The sequence below is a fragment of the Oncorhynchus mykiss genome, chromosome 25, assembly GCF_057628025.1.
Source record: "Oncorhynchus mykiss isolate SJ-2025 chromosome 25, ASM5762802v1, whole genome shotgun sequence".
NCBI classification, from domain to species: domain Eukaryota; kingdom Metazoa; phylum Chordata; class Actinopteri; order Salmoniformes; family Salmonidae; genus Oncorhynchus; species Oncorhynchus mykiss.
The window spans coordinates 38,289,957-38,307,522 of record NC_143046.1 but is presented as its reverse complement, the minus strand read 5'-3'; the positions used below and the strand labels follow the sequence as shown (position 1 = coordinate 38,307,522).

At 40.7% G+C, this 17,566-nt stretch overlaps 1 protein-coding gene across 5 annotated transcripts in view; it reads right to left on the bottom strand.

Annotated features, from left to right (window-relative positions):
- LOC110505123 (teneurin-3-like) overlaps positions 1–17,566 on the bottom strand; it is a 260,767-nt gene that overhangs the window by 123,540 nt on the left and 119,661 nt on the right. The window lies entirely within an intron of this gene.

Sequence of the window (17,566 nt, the reverse complement as noted above, 5' to 3'; positions counted from 1 at the left end):
GGCTGCATCTCTGATCAGTCTTCTCCTTGTATGAGCTGAAAGTTTAGAGGGACGGCCAGGTCTTGGTAGATTTGCAGTGGTCTGATACTCCTTCCATTTCAATATTATCGCTTGCACAGTGCTCCTTGGGATATTTAAAGCTTGGGAAATCTTTTTGTATCCAAATCCGACTTTAAACTTCTTCACAAAAGTATCACGGACCTGCCTGGTGTGTTCCTTGTTCTTCATGATGCTCCCTGCGCTTTTAACGGACCTCTGAGACTATCACAGTGCAGGTGCATTTATACGGAGACTTGATTACACACAGGTGGATTGTATTTATCATCATTAGTCATTTAGGTCAACATTGGATCATTCAGAGATCCTCACTGAACTTCTGGAGAGAGTTTGCTGCACTGAAAGTAAAGGGGCTGAATAATTTTGCACGCCCAATTTTTCAGGTTTTGATTTGTTAAAAAAAGTTTGAAATATCCAATAAATGTCGTTCCACTTCATGATTGTGTCCCATTTGTTGTTGATTCTTCACAAAAAAATACAGTTTTATATCTTTATGTTTGAAGCCTGAAATGTGGCAAAAGGTCGCAAAGTTCAAGGGGGCCGAATACTTTCGCAAGGCACTGTATATATATATATCTTTCAACTATGCTGTAATGTTTAACGTACTATTTCAATCTATCTAATTGAATATAATCCATAGATTGCGAGTTGAAGATAAATACTTTAACTAAGAGTATTAGTATATTTGTAATTGACTGACCCGGTCTCTCCAGATCTCCTGACAGTAATATCTCTAGGGTCAATTTTAGATCAATGCTATGCATTTTCAGCCATTCCTGAACCTGAAACCAGAAACAGGCTACCTGGGGGCAATACCAAAATAAATTATCTATTGATTCTGTATCCTCACAACATAATCTGCAGAGCTTCGATGATTTTATGCTCCAAATATTTAACATTTTGTTGGTGGCAAGAATTCCATATAATAATTTCTGCTGAAACGCACATCTTGAATTTTGCTTCGTTTTATATATCAACTCATACATACAGTACATACATACATACCCGTACCATGAAATCATTACATACAAAATCTTCCCAACTATTTTGCAATCTGTATGGCACAGTTGTCAACATCCTGGTCCTCAAATGAAACTGGTATACTTTCCTATTTATGCTCCTTTTATTCCTCCGCCAGTTTTGATTCTTTATATTGGGCAGACAGACCAGTTTCCTCCCGCTGCCACCCGCCTCCTCCATTTTTGGGGCAATGCTGTAATCAATTGGTTGTACTCTTGGATTGAGCAGACGTTCCCGTACAATTCTGATAACTCCATGAAGGACATAACTCTACCTTTCCAATTTACAATATCATTTAAGAACTAAATACACTTTTCAAATAAATACAAGTATTTTATCAACCAGCACATTTGAGTTCAGCCATAATATTTGTTCTGTCTTTTCAGGGGGATGAAATTGAAATAGTAGCCAGCTCTGCAATGCGTGTATGAAAAAGAGATATTTTGCAAGAAGTACAACTTTCAATTAATCGAAAGTGAGACATGGCAATCAGCACAAAGGCAAAAAGGCCATTTTAAAACAATGGATGAGCTTTTCTTAGTAATCTACATTAGGGTTCAAGTAAAACTTTTGAATAAGTGAAGCTTTTAGAGAAAAGTTTAGTGCTTCTATATTTAATAATCTCAACCCACCCAATTCATATATTCAATTCAATCCAATTCAATAGGCACACTTTATTTTGTCTGGTTTAGCGTCCCAGATAAAGCTGATCTGATTTGAAAAACAAATAATCAGGAGTAGGCAGCGCCATAAGTAAGTGAGTCAACTGAGATATGACTAAGAACATCATTTTTACCAATATGGCATATAGCCTATGCATGGTCCATATTATCAGGTATGCTACTAGCAATAAGCATTATCATCTGTAGCCCAACTGATGCAGCATAGTGGCTATAAATACATATAAATGTATGTTGTTTGTCCATCTGCATTTACCCCATTGGGCATAACATCCTGATCGTCATTATTATTTTGGGGGTTTCTATTACAACTCCAGTTGTAACTGCATTTTTTGAATGATGAAGTAGATAAATAAACATGGGAAGTCTTCCTTTTTCACGATTGCGTTAACAATATTGTTGTGCATTGACTGCTTGTCGGAATACATCTTTCTCTCCCAACTTAAATGCGCATTGACAGGAATGTTTATCTTGCATAGAACACATAACAACAAGCCAAACCAGTTAGAAACAAATTCTTATTTACAATGCCAGCCTAGGAACAGTGGGTTAACTGCCTTGTTCAGGGGCAGAACAACAGATTTTTACCTTGTCTGCTCTGGGATTTGATCTAGCAACAAATGCAGAGTAGTGTGCTACTGCACAACGGGCCCAACGCTCTAACCACTAGGCTACCTGCCACCCCCAATAACATAACAAAAATAGAAGCACAGGCAATGTACATCCTGAGTGATAAAAATATAGGATTTGAATTACTTCGCCAGCAGTTACAATAGGCTACACACCTCTGAGTTGAGCACCGTGAGACAGTTTGATTCCCTTCATCTGAGCATTGTGTCAGCAACAATCATTATTTCATAGAACAGACGTGCTTCTATATTAGGCTATGCCATCTTCAAACAAGCCCTCCCACTAGAGATTTTGCGGTCTACACTGATCTCAAAAACGACCCCTCCAGATCCGTATGATGGAAATCCATCGCAATGACAGCAAACTTTAACCCCTGGACTCAGACCTGACCAAATGTGTACTCTGGTTGCCCAATCAAAATTAAATTCACTTCAATAAGTACAGTAAGGGAATGAGACAGGTTAAAGAAGGATTTTTAAGCTTTGAGACAATTGAGACATGGATTGTGTATATGTGTGCGATTCAGAGGGCAAATGGGCAAGACAAAATCTTGAAGTGCCTTTGAATGGTGCAATGTGGTATGTGCCAGGTGGTTTGTGCACCTGAATTTTAGGAAGATGTTCTTAATGGTTGTATACTCAGTAGACTAGATTTTGTGTAAATACGTCCAGCCAAATACACTGTGTAGCAACTAAATGTAGATAGTTGCCAAGAAATAGGTAGTAGTTGGCTAAATGCAAACAAAGGAAGCATGATTAAAATATACTAGGTGGAGGATAATTCATTACCACAGCACATTACAAGGGGAGGCAAAATATAGAGGCATGAGGGGACAGTTAGACCCATCATTGGACACAGCTTTAAAAATGGTGGCCAGATTATGAAAAATGACTTGTTCCATGCAGTGATTAAAGGTCAGGTCTGTATTACACGCAGAGCCAAATGTCAGCAGTATCCCCTGAAAGAGTGGACTCCAATATTAATGGAGAGTACAGGGAATCAGCTTCCCCTCCCAGAGTTTCCCCTTTCCTCCAGATACATAATTCATTAAGTTGTCAGCCAGCACCTGGGTGCACGTAAAACCTACATCTACAAACTAAAAGATGTGACTAAAATGAATGTGGCTCACACATACAGGACTTAGATCATGGAATATCAACAGACTAGTGCTAGGAAATGCAGAGTAGTGTGCTACTGCACAACTGAAGTTGTCTCCCTGGACACATTAGCATAATGCTATGTTTTCTTGCTAATATGTCACCCTTGTCTTGCTTCTTAGCGACCTCTGTTGCTCTCTCCCCCGCAGTCCAAAATGAAGCACCCATCCAGCATCACAAAAGTATTGTTATCTACATGCTACTTGTGCTCGTTCATGTTCACAAGGATGTAAGCAACTGCCATTATCTCACTCTGAAAAAGGGCAACACCTCCAGTGCATCCATTTTGCCAGAGGATCTTGTTCAGACCACGGGGAAATGCAAGGAATTCATTATACTGGACTCCCACTACACCACTGTATTAAACGTGTGGACAGCTAGCCCACGAAACAGTGTGTATGGGTTTCTATAGTGTAGCATGACGTTCACATTGGTGCGAAAACAGGAATAGCGCAGCAGGCTATATGACAGAAGGGAAGATGATACATTGTAACAGAATGCTAGGATGATGAAACATACTATGTCGCACGTTATCAGTCCCGCCACCAAAAGCTTCATCTGAAGTGAAACACGGCTTCCGTTGTGAGGATTCTATTATTCGGGAGTAATGTTGTTCAACCACAGTAAATATCTTGTGTCATGCAGCAAGAGGGGTGGAAGAAATATTCTCACTGCAAACATTATAATGAAGTCCCAAATGTCATCCTCATACTTATTCCAAGAGAACACACAGACAAACTACTCCAGAAACATCACGCTATCCCCTGGTGCAGCTTTTAAAAAGCGGCATTCAGCAGTAGAAACAATAGAAAAATCATTCTTTCTGCCGTTGTTTCGATAAAAAGATGAGGGATGGGGCTAGGGAGATGTAACCATTGTCAAATTCATAGACAGAGCTCTGGATGCAAGTACTGACCATCTATGATATCAAAATACATTTTGAACCATGTTTTGTTTTTATTTATTTTGTTAACCAACAGAGTAAAACAAGCTTATGCCGTGAGTGTACAAAACATGATGAACACCTGCTCTATCCATGACATAGACTGACCAGGTGAAAGCTATGATCCCTTATTGATGTCAAATCAGTGTAGATGAAGGGGATGAGACAGGTTATGTAAGGATTATTAAGCCTAGAGACAAGAGGGTGAATGGCTAAGACAAAATATTCAAGTGCCATTGAACAGGGTATGGTTGTAGGTTCCAGGACCACCGGTTTGTGTCAAGAACTGCAGCGCTGCTGGATTTTTCACGCTCCAGAATGGTCCACCACCCAAAGGACATCCAGCCAACTTGACAGAACTGTAGGAAGCATTGGAGTCAACATGGGCCAGCTTCCCTGTTGAACACTTTCGACACCTTGTAGTCCATGAGGGCAAAAGGGGTACAACTCAATATTATGAAGGTGTTCCTAATGTTTTGAACCCTCAGTGTATTTTGGGTTCTGAAGGGGTACAACATTTTGAAATAAGCTCATGAGGCATTTACAAGTTATATTCTTCAAGAATCCATGGGTATATCATTCATTTAAATAAAAAAAATATATATATATGTCGCAACCGCTGATTGCCCCTAAGTGATTGGAAAACAAACAGCTTGATTAAGAAGGAGCCTGGACAGACAAAGTATTTATAATTTTTTTGTAGGTATTTTTCTTAAAGCTGCATTGTTGGTAAAGGGCTTGTAAGTAAACATTTCACTGTAAGGTGTATGTGACAAATACAATTGATTTGATAAACATTGGGCGTGGGGAGAACCAATGATTCCCATTTATTGCATCTTTACCACCAGCCAATGTGATTACATCACACCAGAGAATCTCTCGCTATTCAAACTTCCCTGCCAGTTCATTGAGAACACTGTAAGCTATTTTATATCCAGCAAGCAAGAGCAAGGTGCTTCTTTACTTGAATATACAGTGGGGCAAACAAGTATTTAGTCAGCCCCCAATTGTTTGTAGGTGACCAAATACTTATTTTCCACCATAATTTGCAAATAAATTCATTAAAAATCCTACAATGTGATTTTCTGGATTTTCTTTCTCATTTTGTCTGTCATAGTTGAAGTGTACCTATGATGAAAATGACAGGCCTCTCATCTTTTTAAGGCGGAGAACTTGCACAATTGGGGGCTGACTAAATACTTGTTTGCCCCACTGTATACACTAAGTGTACAAAACATTAGGAACACCCCCTTTTGCCCTCAGAAGAGCGTTGTCGAGTGTTGAGTGTGAAAAACCTAGCAGCATTGCAGTTCTTGACACACTCAAACCGATGCTCATGGCACCTACTACCATACCCTGTACGGCAGTAAATAGGCACTTAAATCTTTGTCTTGCCCATTCACCCTCTGAATGGCACACATACACAAACCATGTCTCAATTGTCTCAAGGCTTAAAAATACTTATTGAACCTGTCTCCTGCCCTTCATCTACACTAATTGAAGTGTATTTGGATTTAACAAGTGACATCAATAAGGGATAATAGCTTTCACTTGGATTCACCTGGTCAGTCCAAGTCATGGAACTTATGTTTTGTACACTCCGTGTATATTTCTTAATTGCTCAAAATCAGTGACCAAACTATATTGTTTGGTCACTGGCTAGGCTACTGGTTCAAGGGCTATAAGGACAATAGACAGAGGCCAGCGGAGATTGAATAAGGCATATGCAAAACCCTGTAGACGGATTCTTCAAGAACCGAGAGAAAGAAAACAAACAATAGCTAGGCCAACGCTATCACATATTTTGCCAAGCCCTCCGGCATTGTCTGCCCCTGTGCTGCTCCATTGTCTAATAATCCCACTATTGAGGCCACTAAAAAGACACAGTGGGTTACCGAGATGAATGGGCTGTTACCTCCGAGCTGCTAGCAACCGGACTCATTTATTTGAGTGACCTCCACTGTTGCCAGAGAGGGCCCTAACCTCTACTGCAGACCCACAGGCCAGATCAATATTCCACACAGGGTCCCATGCTGGGATATGGCATGTCAACTACCGGCAGTTCGCGGTTTATTTTTGAACTCTTACCAGGTAAGTTGACCGAGAACATACAGTATTCTCCGCTGAGAACATATCTGCAGTAACAGCATGGAGATTTTTTTTTGCACCTTATTTTAACTAGGCAAGTCAGTTAAGAACAAATTCTTATTTACAATGACAGCCTACCCCAGCCAAACCCTAACCCAGACGACACTGGGCCAATTGTATGCCGCCATATGGGACTCCCAATCATGAGCCGGTTGTGATACAGCCCAAGATCAAACCAGGGTCTGTAATGACGCCTCGAGCACTGAGATGCAGTGCCTTAGACCGCTGTGCCACTCGAGAGCAAGGGAGAAAGGAATATTTTTCTTTAGGACTGCGGTCAATCAAACCACATCACAATACTAGACAGAGGCTAGACAGAGACTGCTGAAAGGTACTAAATAACCTAAATATGCCTTTGTAGACTAGTTAATATCATGTGCAAAACCATATACATTCGTAAATACTGTGACTTTACTACTTCAAGAAGTAAAACCATTCAAAGTGAAACGACTTCAATCGACTGCACTACAGATTCTGTTTCATGCTTGTTTCTTTTTCAGTTATTCTAAAAGGCAATGATTCAATGGCCTGGTGGTTGAGGCCTGTTGGAGTTGTCTTCAGACAGAGGATATAAAGGACATGCTGACAAGGGAGTGCGGTTTTCTCTGAAAATGAATCAGTCACGCAATATACAATTTCAACCGTTGCACTCCAATCTATATCTGTAAAGTGCTTAGGTTGGCATTAGCGACTAGATGAATTGAATTGAGAACAGACGGTTATTTGAGTAACCCCTCCATCGTCCATGACATAATTCCGTCCTGGGAGCTGAAGTGACCACAGTTTCATGATACTTCAATCTGGGACAAAGGCTTTATGTATTTTGATACCATTCATTTTTAATCACGACCAGAATACTCCTCTCCAAACCACTTCCAAGCCACTGTGGGCTGAAGGGGATTCCTTACATTACAGTACATGTAGCTCGAACATCTTTCTAAACTAGACCAAGATGTCTTAGAATAAAATATATATTATGTATATAGCCAGGGGATGTTTTGTACATTAGAAGAAGAGACATACAGTCAAAGGGGAATAGATTCTTCACATTTAAGGTTTGAAGATGTTCAGTATCACTCGCCCTGTGTGTGTGTGTGTGTGTGTGTGTGTGTGTGTGTGTGTGTGTGTGTGTGTGTGTGTGTGTGTGTGTGTGTGTGTATGCAGAAAAAGGTCTGTACTTGAGTGTAAAAGATAAAGAATATAGATAAAAGTAGAGGAGGACTCTACGGTATAATGAGTTTGACAATGAAAGTAACACTGTCCTCCCTGTGGTCACAGTCATGTGATCAATCATCTCAATGGCTCATTCTATTTCCTCCTTTGTACGCTGACCCTTCTCTCACATGTAAAATGTGTGTGTATGCGTGTGTGTGCGTGCGTGCATGTGTGTGTGTGCGCGCGCATGGGTCCGCATGCCTGAGTGTGTGCACAGGTCCGCATGCCTGAGTGTGTGCACATGTCCTCTCCAATCCAGACATTATATCATCAAAGGGGAAGTTTTCTGTTTGATGATGAACGTAATCGTTTGACGTTTTAAAATACCACTGCGTGAATATTCACAGCATGCATGTCCTCTGACTATCAGACTGATCTTAATGTGCATTCCCCTCCTGTGAATCATGTTTAAAGCCTGCCATGCCTGTAATACGACTTTTAAATCACTCTTTATAGCTGCTTTTATGCTTCCATAAATGATCTTATCAACAAGTCATGGATACAAAGTATTATAATGGCTAGCCAACCATTTCTCTTTCAGATCAATATCTACGAGTTGTCATTTAAAACATATGCGTTTATAGTCGACATGGGAGCGTCAATAAGCATCAGGGTGATTTGGCCATTTGACAAGTAGTCTTTACCCGTAGCATTTGATTTGCTCTCATGTCGACAAAAGCTATGATTGATACAGCAATATAATGCAGTGCATCAGCAGGGGAAAAGCCACCATTGATCGGAATTAGAACATGTTTCACCTGAGTAGGTGCTAATGACGCCAACTCTGTTCAAAGCAATAGGAAAAAGACAAGTAGATCTAGACAGTTTATATAAACAGCACAGCCTTCAACACACAGCCTGAACCCGTTTCCTTGTCATGTGTTGAGAAATAGACACCTAACTGTTTTCCATGTAGGTGGCTAATACAGCAACTCCATTAGGCTGCCTGTTGAAATGAAATCAGCCATTTCTCTTGAGTACAGTCTATAGCAGGTCTGGTAATTCAAAAATGCTAGAGTAGGACTTGATTATAATAGCATGCTGTGCAGTTTGGTCTGATGTATGCAACTGCTTACCAACAATGACACAAGCAAATCGGTTTGGGCAGCAAGGTTGGGTTTAATTCCACTGAACCACACAGGATTCATTGAAATTTCAATTTACAACATGTCATTTTAGAAAATAAGAGGTCATCGATGTATGAATTGGATATCAATCTTCTCAAAGTGAGGCCCTCTGCGCCACTAGTCTTCTCATAGAATTGACAGAAATTCAGTTCCAATGGAATTGATCCTTTACCCGATGAAACAGCAACAAAATATTCCCCACCAAGCGCTCTCTGTAATCCACCAAAATAGAAAGCATCGTGGGTTCAGGAGATGGATGAGCATGCTACACTGTCCCATATACAGTGCCTTCAGAAAGTATTCAGACCCCTTGACTTTTTCCACATTTTGTTACGTTACAGCCTTATTCTAAAATATGTTTTTTTTTAAATCATCACAACCTACACAAAATACCCCATAATGGATGTATTAAAATGTATTTAAAAAAAATGTAAAACATAAATACCTTATTTACATAAGTATTCAGACCCTTTGCTATGAGCCTTGAAATTGAGCTCAGGTGCATCCTGTTTTTATTTGTCTTCCTTGAGGTTTCTACAACTTGATTGGAATCCACCTGTGGTAAATTTAATTGATTGGACATGATTTGGAAAGGCACACACCTGTTTATATAAGGTCCCACAGTTGACAGTGCATGTCAGAGCATAAACCAAGCCATGAGGTCAAAGGAATTGTCCATAGAGCTCTGAGACAGCAATATGTCGAGGCACAGATCTGGGGAAGGGAATCAAAAAGATTCTGCAGCATTGAAGGTCCCCAAGAACACAGTGGCCTCCATTCTTAAATGGAAGAAGTTTGGAACCACCAAGACTCTTCCTAGGGAGGTGACCAAGAACCCGATAGTCACTCTGACAGAGCTCTATAAATCCTCTGTGGAGATGGGGGAACCTTCCAGAAGGACAACCATCTCTGCAGCACTCCACCAAATCAGGGCTTTTAGTGCCAAGTGTCACGTCAGGAAGAAACCTGGCACCATCCCTACGGTGAAGCATGGTGGTGGCAGCATCATGGTGTGGAGATGTTTTTGTTGTTGTTTTTTTACTTTGTTTTTATTGAAGAACACACAAATTGTTTAAATAAAGCATGAATAAGTTCTGGCAGGTACAGCACATCATACATTCACAATATTAATTACAGTAACATTATCTTTGAATTAGATCATTTTTAAGTATGATACCCATTTTTCACAGTATTCTTGGCCTCTATCCTCATAAGTTCTTAAAGCAAAGGTCATACGCTCCATATAATGTATTTCTTTAACAATGTCTATCTATTGTGTCACAGTGGAAGGGCTCTTTTTGTAGCCATTTCCTAGTGAAAGCCTTTTTACTGGCTGCCAGTAGGATCTTCACCTGGTAATTTTCTCAATTGTGTAAGTTCTCGGGTATTTCATCCAATAACAAAGAAATTAGTGTTTGTTCTATGTCAAACCCCATTATTATTCCAATGTTAGATCTTATTTCTCCCCAGTAAGTTTCAATTGCAGGACAGGACCAAAATATATGTATGTGATCCGCTCTTGATAGTCAGCATTCTCTCCAACAAGGGTGTTGGGAGTCAGTCTGTTTTGATTTCAGTTTAGGTGTTATGAAGAAACGTATAACATTCTTTCAACAGAATTCTCTCCAAGTAATTGAGTTGGTCGAGCTTAATTGAGTCTCAAATATGTTCAATCACGTTTTATTGGTTATTTCAATGTTAAGTTCCTCCTCCCATTTCGGTTAAATATAGTTTGTAGTGTTTCTTTGAGGATAAAATCCCAGGTAGAGATTTGAAATAGTTTTCTATGATACTCCAAGTTTTCTGCGTTAGTGAATACTTGGATCAATGTCTGAGTTACCTGAGGGTCAAACACTTTTATTTCTTTTAAAAAGTAGGAACCTCTGGTTACCTGTAAAACAGTGTTTATCCAAGCCATGGTTTTTACTTAGGTCCTGGAATGGTGGGGATGTTTTTCAGCGGTAGGGACTGGGAGACTAGTCAGGATCGAGGCAAAGATGAACGGAGCAAAGTACAGAGAGATCCTTGATGAGCGCTCAGGACCTCAGACTGGGGCGAAGGTTCACCTTCCAACAGGACAACAACCCTAAGCACACAGCCAAGACACAACGCAAGAGTAGCTTTGGGACAAATCTCTGAATGTCCTTGAGTGGTCCAGCCAGATCCCAGACTTGAACCTGATCTAACAGCTCTGGATAGACCTGAAAATTGCTGTGCTGTGCACCAACCTGACAGATCATGAGAGGATCTGCAGAGAGAAATAGAAGACCTCCCCAAATACAGGTGCGCCAAGCTTGTACCCAAATAGGCAGTAATCGCTGACAAAGGTTCTTCAACAAAGTACTGCGTTAAGGGTCTGAATACTTATGTAAATGTCATATTTCATTTTTTTATTTTTATTTTATACATTTGCAAAATGTCTTTGTCATTATGGGGTATTGTGTGTAGATTGATAAGGGGAATAAACAATGCATTCAATTTTAGAATAAGGCTGTCACGTAACAAAATGTAGACAACAGACCGCGACAAAAGATAAGAGTTTACTCTTCTTAGAGGGAGCAGTTAATGGGACAGAAGAGGAGAAAATAAAGACAATGCATCAACTGAAACACTTCGCTTGGCTTGCAATTTGATGTGGCCAGCGCTCAGGTCGCGAGGATCTGTGGCTCAAAACACAGTGACACATTCCCAGCTCTCTGGGAAGATGTGAATGCCTGCTATGCATCCAGATAGGAGTTTTCTTCAAACACATCACAGATGGTCAAACCCTTTTGACTAAAATTATTTATTCTGTATATTCACAATTTATTGAATTATGTAGGCAGTGTGAGGGTTATTTTTTGTCTTCCATGATCAATTGATGGATTCCACTGTCAAATGATGTGACACAGATCTGAGGAAGGTGTTTTTGAGTTGCGTCTCATTCATTTGTTAGACTCCCAGTGTGTGCGCCCGTGTGTACGGGAGTGTGAGCTGCTTTCAAACACACACCCAACAGGACTCTGGTGCGTGCTGTGCAGTCTTCTCATGTGATTCAATTGAGTGGTGTGTAAAACTGGCAGATATCTTCGGTGGCTGTCTTGTTTGGATGAATTGGACTTATTTTGCAATTAGTGCACTGAAAATGTCACAGACACATAACGTTAATAACATAAAACAGCTGTTACAAATGTCTTGAAGACTTTGGTTCATTAGGCGTTGGATTGTAGTCGACAGAGTATGCTTCAGCACAATCATCTCAATTCATTTGTCAGACAATTACCCATCATCAGGGCCAACACAACGACAAACAAACCAACATCGCAAAACAAAAAAAGTAAATCTGTCAATCCGGACCTAAATTCTCTGGACTATTTTGAGAGGAAACACGGCCAGCAAAGACCATCTTTAATCGTAGTCTTCTTTCTCTTGGATCAGGGGGTTAACAGTTGCAAATGCTATGCACCAACAGTCTGCCAAGACTGGTAGTCTCTAGTAGTCAAGTATGTGTCTCGCACTGCCCATAATGGTGTGAATTACAATGAAATATTGAGTTCATTTATGAATAAGTGGATCTGAACGGCCCTTTCTAACGGCTTCCATATGCCTATTCAGTTGATGGAAACCTTTGGATGGGTCATTTCTCTTAGCTGCTTCATTAAATAGTAAAAAGTTGAAAGTGTAATGCTTCATGACAAAAAGAGAAAGAACAAGATTTATAGCAGTGGGACATTATTTTTGTATTTTTTTTTTGATCCAGTAGAAAATTAAAAGGCGGCGGCGGATACGATATATGAATAACACGATAACTAATGAACAATGCGGCTGTTGATTGGCGCATTAATTACAATTTGAGAACTCGGGGCATCTTGCAGCACATTTCTAAAGGATGGTAGCTTAGCTACCTGCGAACAAGACGTATTGTTTACTGCCCCTTTTGATTCAAATAGTACGGGGAAAGTGGGCGAGATAAAAGTCACAGTGGGGAGTCGTACTAACAAGACCCAATCAGCGGCAGCCCTCCAGACATCTCCAAAAGAGATACCAAAGGAGAGCGGCTGCGGGGGGTAGGAGACCAGTTCAGAGCTCTCTAGTCAAAGGAGGGCCTTTTGAAATCAGCAAATTCCATGCGCTTTCTGAGCCACAGAGATTGGGAGGTTTCATGCGTCGCATGTTGCAGCTGCAACAAAGATGGTGGAAAAAGTGAGAAAGAAAGCACCTTGTTAGGTGCCTTGTAAAGTCCCTCAAATCTCTTGTTTTACTCCCATTAATAGTTGTCAATAAGTTATTAACATAAATTGAAAGGAAATGTGTGAACAAGCAGGTGTGGACTTTGGTGGAAACATTCATTGTTTCGATCACTACACTTGCATCAATTTATCTTCCACATGTTTTTTTTCCATCAATCAAATTCCAATCTACTTTATAAAGCCCTTTTTTTTACATCAGCAGTTGTCACAAAGTACACAGTTGGAGATGACCTTTCCTTAGATAATGTTATGTAAGCCAAAGAGGGTGGGTCTCAAAAGGCACTTAAGAGAGGCGAAAGATCCACATCTCAGATCCACGTCTCAAGAGTTTGAACATTACCGAAAAATGAATTGATTTGAGTCTGAACACAACATATTTCCTTTTGTACCACGTTCCCTTCCTCTATGCTCTGGCCATTTGACGAAAGTCCTTGGATAATCAACCACTATCATCTGCCTCTTTCTTGTGTACCTTTGGTAATACTGATTGAAAAAGTATGGCAATACTGTAGCAAAACACTGTACATGACAATACAGGCAATTATGGTAAATATATTTTATATGCTTTTTGAGAGCATTAAAGATTTTAAAAAATGTTTTAAACAAAGTACTCCTTAAATTAGCCCAACAGTAGCAAAGACTTCCGCTTTCAAAACGGCTCCAAGAATATACCTGAGACCATGGCTGATGTGCAGAAAATATAATACCACAAAGACATTAACAAACAAGTATTAGACAATATAAAAATCAGTGATGAATGCAGAATAAATGCAGTTCACTGTAAGAAATATTACACACTGAAAGTACCCGACGTTCAGCAAAAGCAACGAAACAAACTGTCTTTATATAGCTGTACAGAGTGCTTTTCAATTCAGTAAATACCCTATCTAAATCAAAATAAAGGAGCGATGTATCACTTAAAGTGGAAATGCCAGCATTTTAGGCATCATTCTTCCTGGGGGTGTATATGAACAGATTTTTACTCATACAAATCTGTTCCTATACACCCGCAGGAAGAATAAGACACCTTTTTTACATTTTCTGACAAGCGAGCACTTAGGCATTTGGGAAAATTCTAAAGCAATATATAGACTGAAAGTGGCCCGTGTGCGTTTGTACAATTCATAGACACATTTTTTTTAGGTTTTATTTGCTGCAGTGTCTGTCTTGTCCAGGACTCTACACAGACCGGTGCGTCATAGGCCTACCGTAGCTGATTGGCTATATGCAAATAAGCCATTTGCCATACCGCCTGCCATCATTCATTTTGAACTGGACAGTGTTCACAGGCAGCAGCAACAGCGTGACTTTAGAACATTAGAAAGTATTCGCCAGTCCTATTGATCAAACAACCATGAACAGGTATGCTATCTCTCCCTCCCTAAGATAAACAGCTAATGGAAGGCAGAGCAAGATGAGCTAAAGTCTAATGGGGCAAGAGTAGATAAACCCTCTCAAACTGTTCCAGCTTGTAGTGGGCTGTCAAAATTGCACTGTTAATAGATTGGGAATTGTAGTCTGCTCGCCCTTCTGCAACTTGCCAGTCAATGCATGCTTATCCCAACCCACGCTTTGACCACTGAATGGGAACTGCCTGCATGCCCTTTTGATCATGTCAAATACATGTGATTGACAACTAAGAGACATACATGCTAACAGTGGATAACAGTCGTTGAAGTTCAGCATTGTTAGTTGGCTAGCAAAGTGATCCACGTCTTGCTAGCTAACTAAATGACACCGGCAACTCTAGCTGTAGCCACCGAAAAACGATATGAGGGGAAAAAGTTCTCATTTACAGCTTCGACCTGGCTAAGATAAGGCAAAGTAGTTCAACACATACAACACACAATTACACATGGAATAAACAAACATACAGTCAATAATACAGTAGAAAAAAATAAGTTAGGTAATTACGATACAGCAATGAAACACTGGAGTGATAGATGTGCAGAAGATGAATGTGCAAGTAGAGATACTGGGGTGCAAAAGAGGAAAATAAATAAATACAGTATGGGGATGAGGTAGTTGGATGGGCTATTTACAGATGGGCTATTTACAGATGGGCTATGTGCATGTGCAATGATCTGTGAACTGCTCTGAAAGCTGGTGCTTGGAATTAGTGAAGGAGATAAGAGTCTCCAGCTTCAGCGATTCTTGCAGTTTGTTCCAGTCATTGGCAGCAGAGAACTAGAAGGAAAGGTGGCCAAATGAGGAATTGGCTTTGGGGATGACTAGTGAAATATACCTGCTGGAGCGGGCGCTGTGGGTAGGTGTGGTGACCAGTGATATGGTGACCAGTGAACTGAGATAAGGCAAGGTTTTACCTAGCAAAGACTTGTAGATAGCCTGTAGCCAGTGGGTTTGGCGACGGGGTTTGGCGTCTAACCAGTGGGTTTGGCGTCTAACCAGACACCTAGGTATTTGTAGTTGTCAACATATTCTAGGTCAGAACCATCCAGACTAGTGATGCTGGATGAGCGGGCAGGTGCGGGCAGCGATCGGTTGAAGAGCATGCATTTCCTTTTACTTGCATTTAAGAGCAGTTGGAGGCCACAGAAGCAGAGTTGTATGGCATTGAAGCTCGTCTGGAGGTTAGTTAGCACAGTGTCCAAAGAAGGGCCAGATGTATACAGAATGGTGTCGTCTGCGTAGAGGTGGATCAGAGAATCACCAGCAGCAAGAGCGACATCATTTATGAATACAGAGAAGAGAGTCAGCCAGAGAATTGAACCCTGTGGCATTCCCATAGAGACTGCCAGAGGTCCGAACAACAGGCCCTCCGATTTGACACACTGAACTCTATCAGAGAAGTAGTTGGTGAACCAGGCGAGGCAGTCATTTGAGAAACGAAGGCTGTTGAGTCTGCCGAAAATAATGTGGAGATTGACAGAGTCGAAAGCCTTGGCCATGTCGATGAATACGGCTGCACAGTATTGTCTCTTATCGATGGCAGTTATGATATTGTTTAGGACCTTGAGCGTGGCTGAGGTGCACCCATGACCAGTTCAGAAGCCAGATTGCATGGTGGAGAAGGTACAGTGGGATTCTAAATGGTCGGTGATCTGTTTGTTAACTTGGCATTCGAAGACCTTAGAAAGGCAGGGTAGGATAGATATAGGTCTGTAGCAGTTTGGGTCTAGAGTGTCTCCCCCTTCGAAGAGGGGGATGACCGCGGCAGCTTTCCTATCTTTGGGGATCTTAGACGATACAAAAGAGAGGTTGAACAAGCTAGTAATAGGGGACAATTTTGCAACAATTTCGGCAGATCATTTTAGAAAGAGAGGGTGCAGATTGTCTAGCCCGGCTGATTTGTAGGGGTCCAGATTTTGTAGCTCTTTCAGAACACCAGCTATCTGGATTTGGGTGAAGGAGAAATGGGGGAGCCTTGGGCGAGTTGCTGTGGGGGGTCCAGGGCAGTTGACCGGGGTAGGGTTAGCCAGGTGGAAAGCATGGCCAGCCGTAGAAAAATGCTTATTGAAATTCTCAATTATCGTGGATTTATCGGTTGTGACAGTGTTTCCTAGCCTCAGTGCAGTGGGCAGCTGGGAGGAGGAGCTCTTATTATCCATGGACTACAGTGTCCCATAACTTTTTTGAGTTTGTGCTACAGGATGCACATTTCTGTTTGAAAAAGGTAGCTTTAGCTTTCCTAACTACTTGTATATCAATGACTTGATATTGAGTCAATGAAACTGAAACAGTGCATCCCGAATGTAAAAAATGTACCAGGCCAGTTGTGATTTACAACCTGATAGCAATATATATTGGACTACCATGAAATGTATTCGTGAATTATATTAATAATGTATTGAGCTCCATCTATTCTGCTAACAATGCCTTGCTCTAAGTCATGGAATTTTGAGTCAAATATAACCTATTTTTAAAACCTCTTACAAAGTTGGTTTTGCAGCATGAACTGGGAATTTGATATTGTTGATTGATATTACTGTCTGTTTGTTACATTTCTGCAAAGTAGTCAGTTCCACCTTAAAGCAATAAACTTGTTTACCCCGCATTCGATGCACAGAAGATCTCTTCAAAAGAATACCAGTCTCAAGTTTCGGGTTTCGAGCAAGATCATTGCACTTCAAACCATTGAACCTACTTAATCAGCTATTGTGTGTTCTCGTTCAACCACTGTGGAATTTCTAAGCGAAATCTCTGACCGACTCTTTACAAAGCTATCTTTGATTACACGCTAGCCCATTGGGAAACTTTACAAAACTCCCCTACTTCCCTGTGGAGAGGGCCAGGTGACTACCAACCACTCAATTGGTAGACCAAATTCTTATCCACAAAAGCCGTTCCAAATACAACTTGCACCAATCAAAACCCACCATTCATCGCTTCCACAAATGAA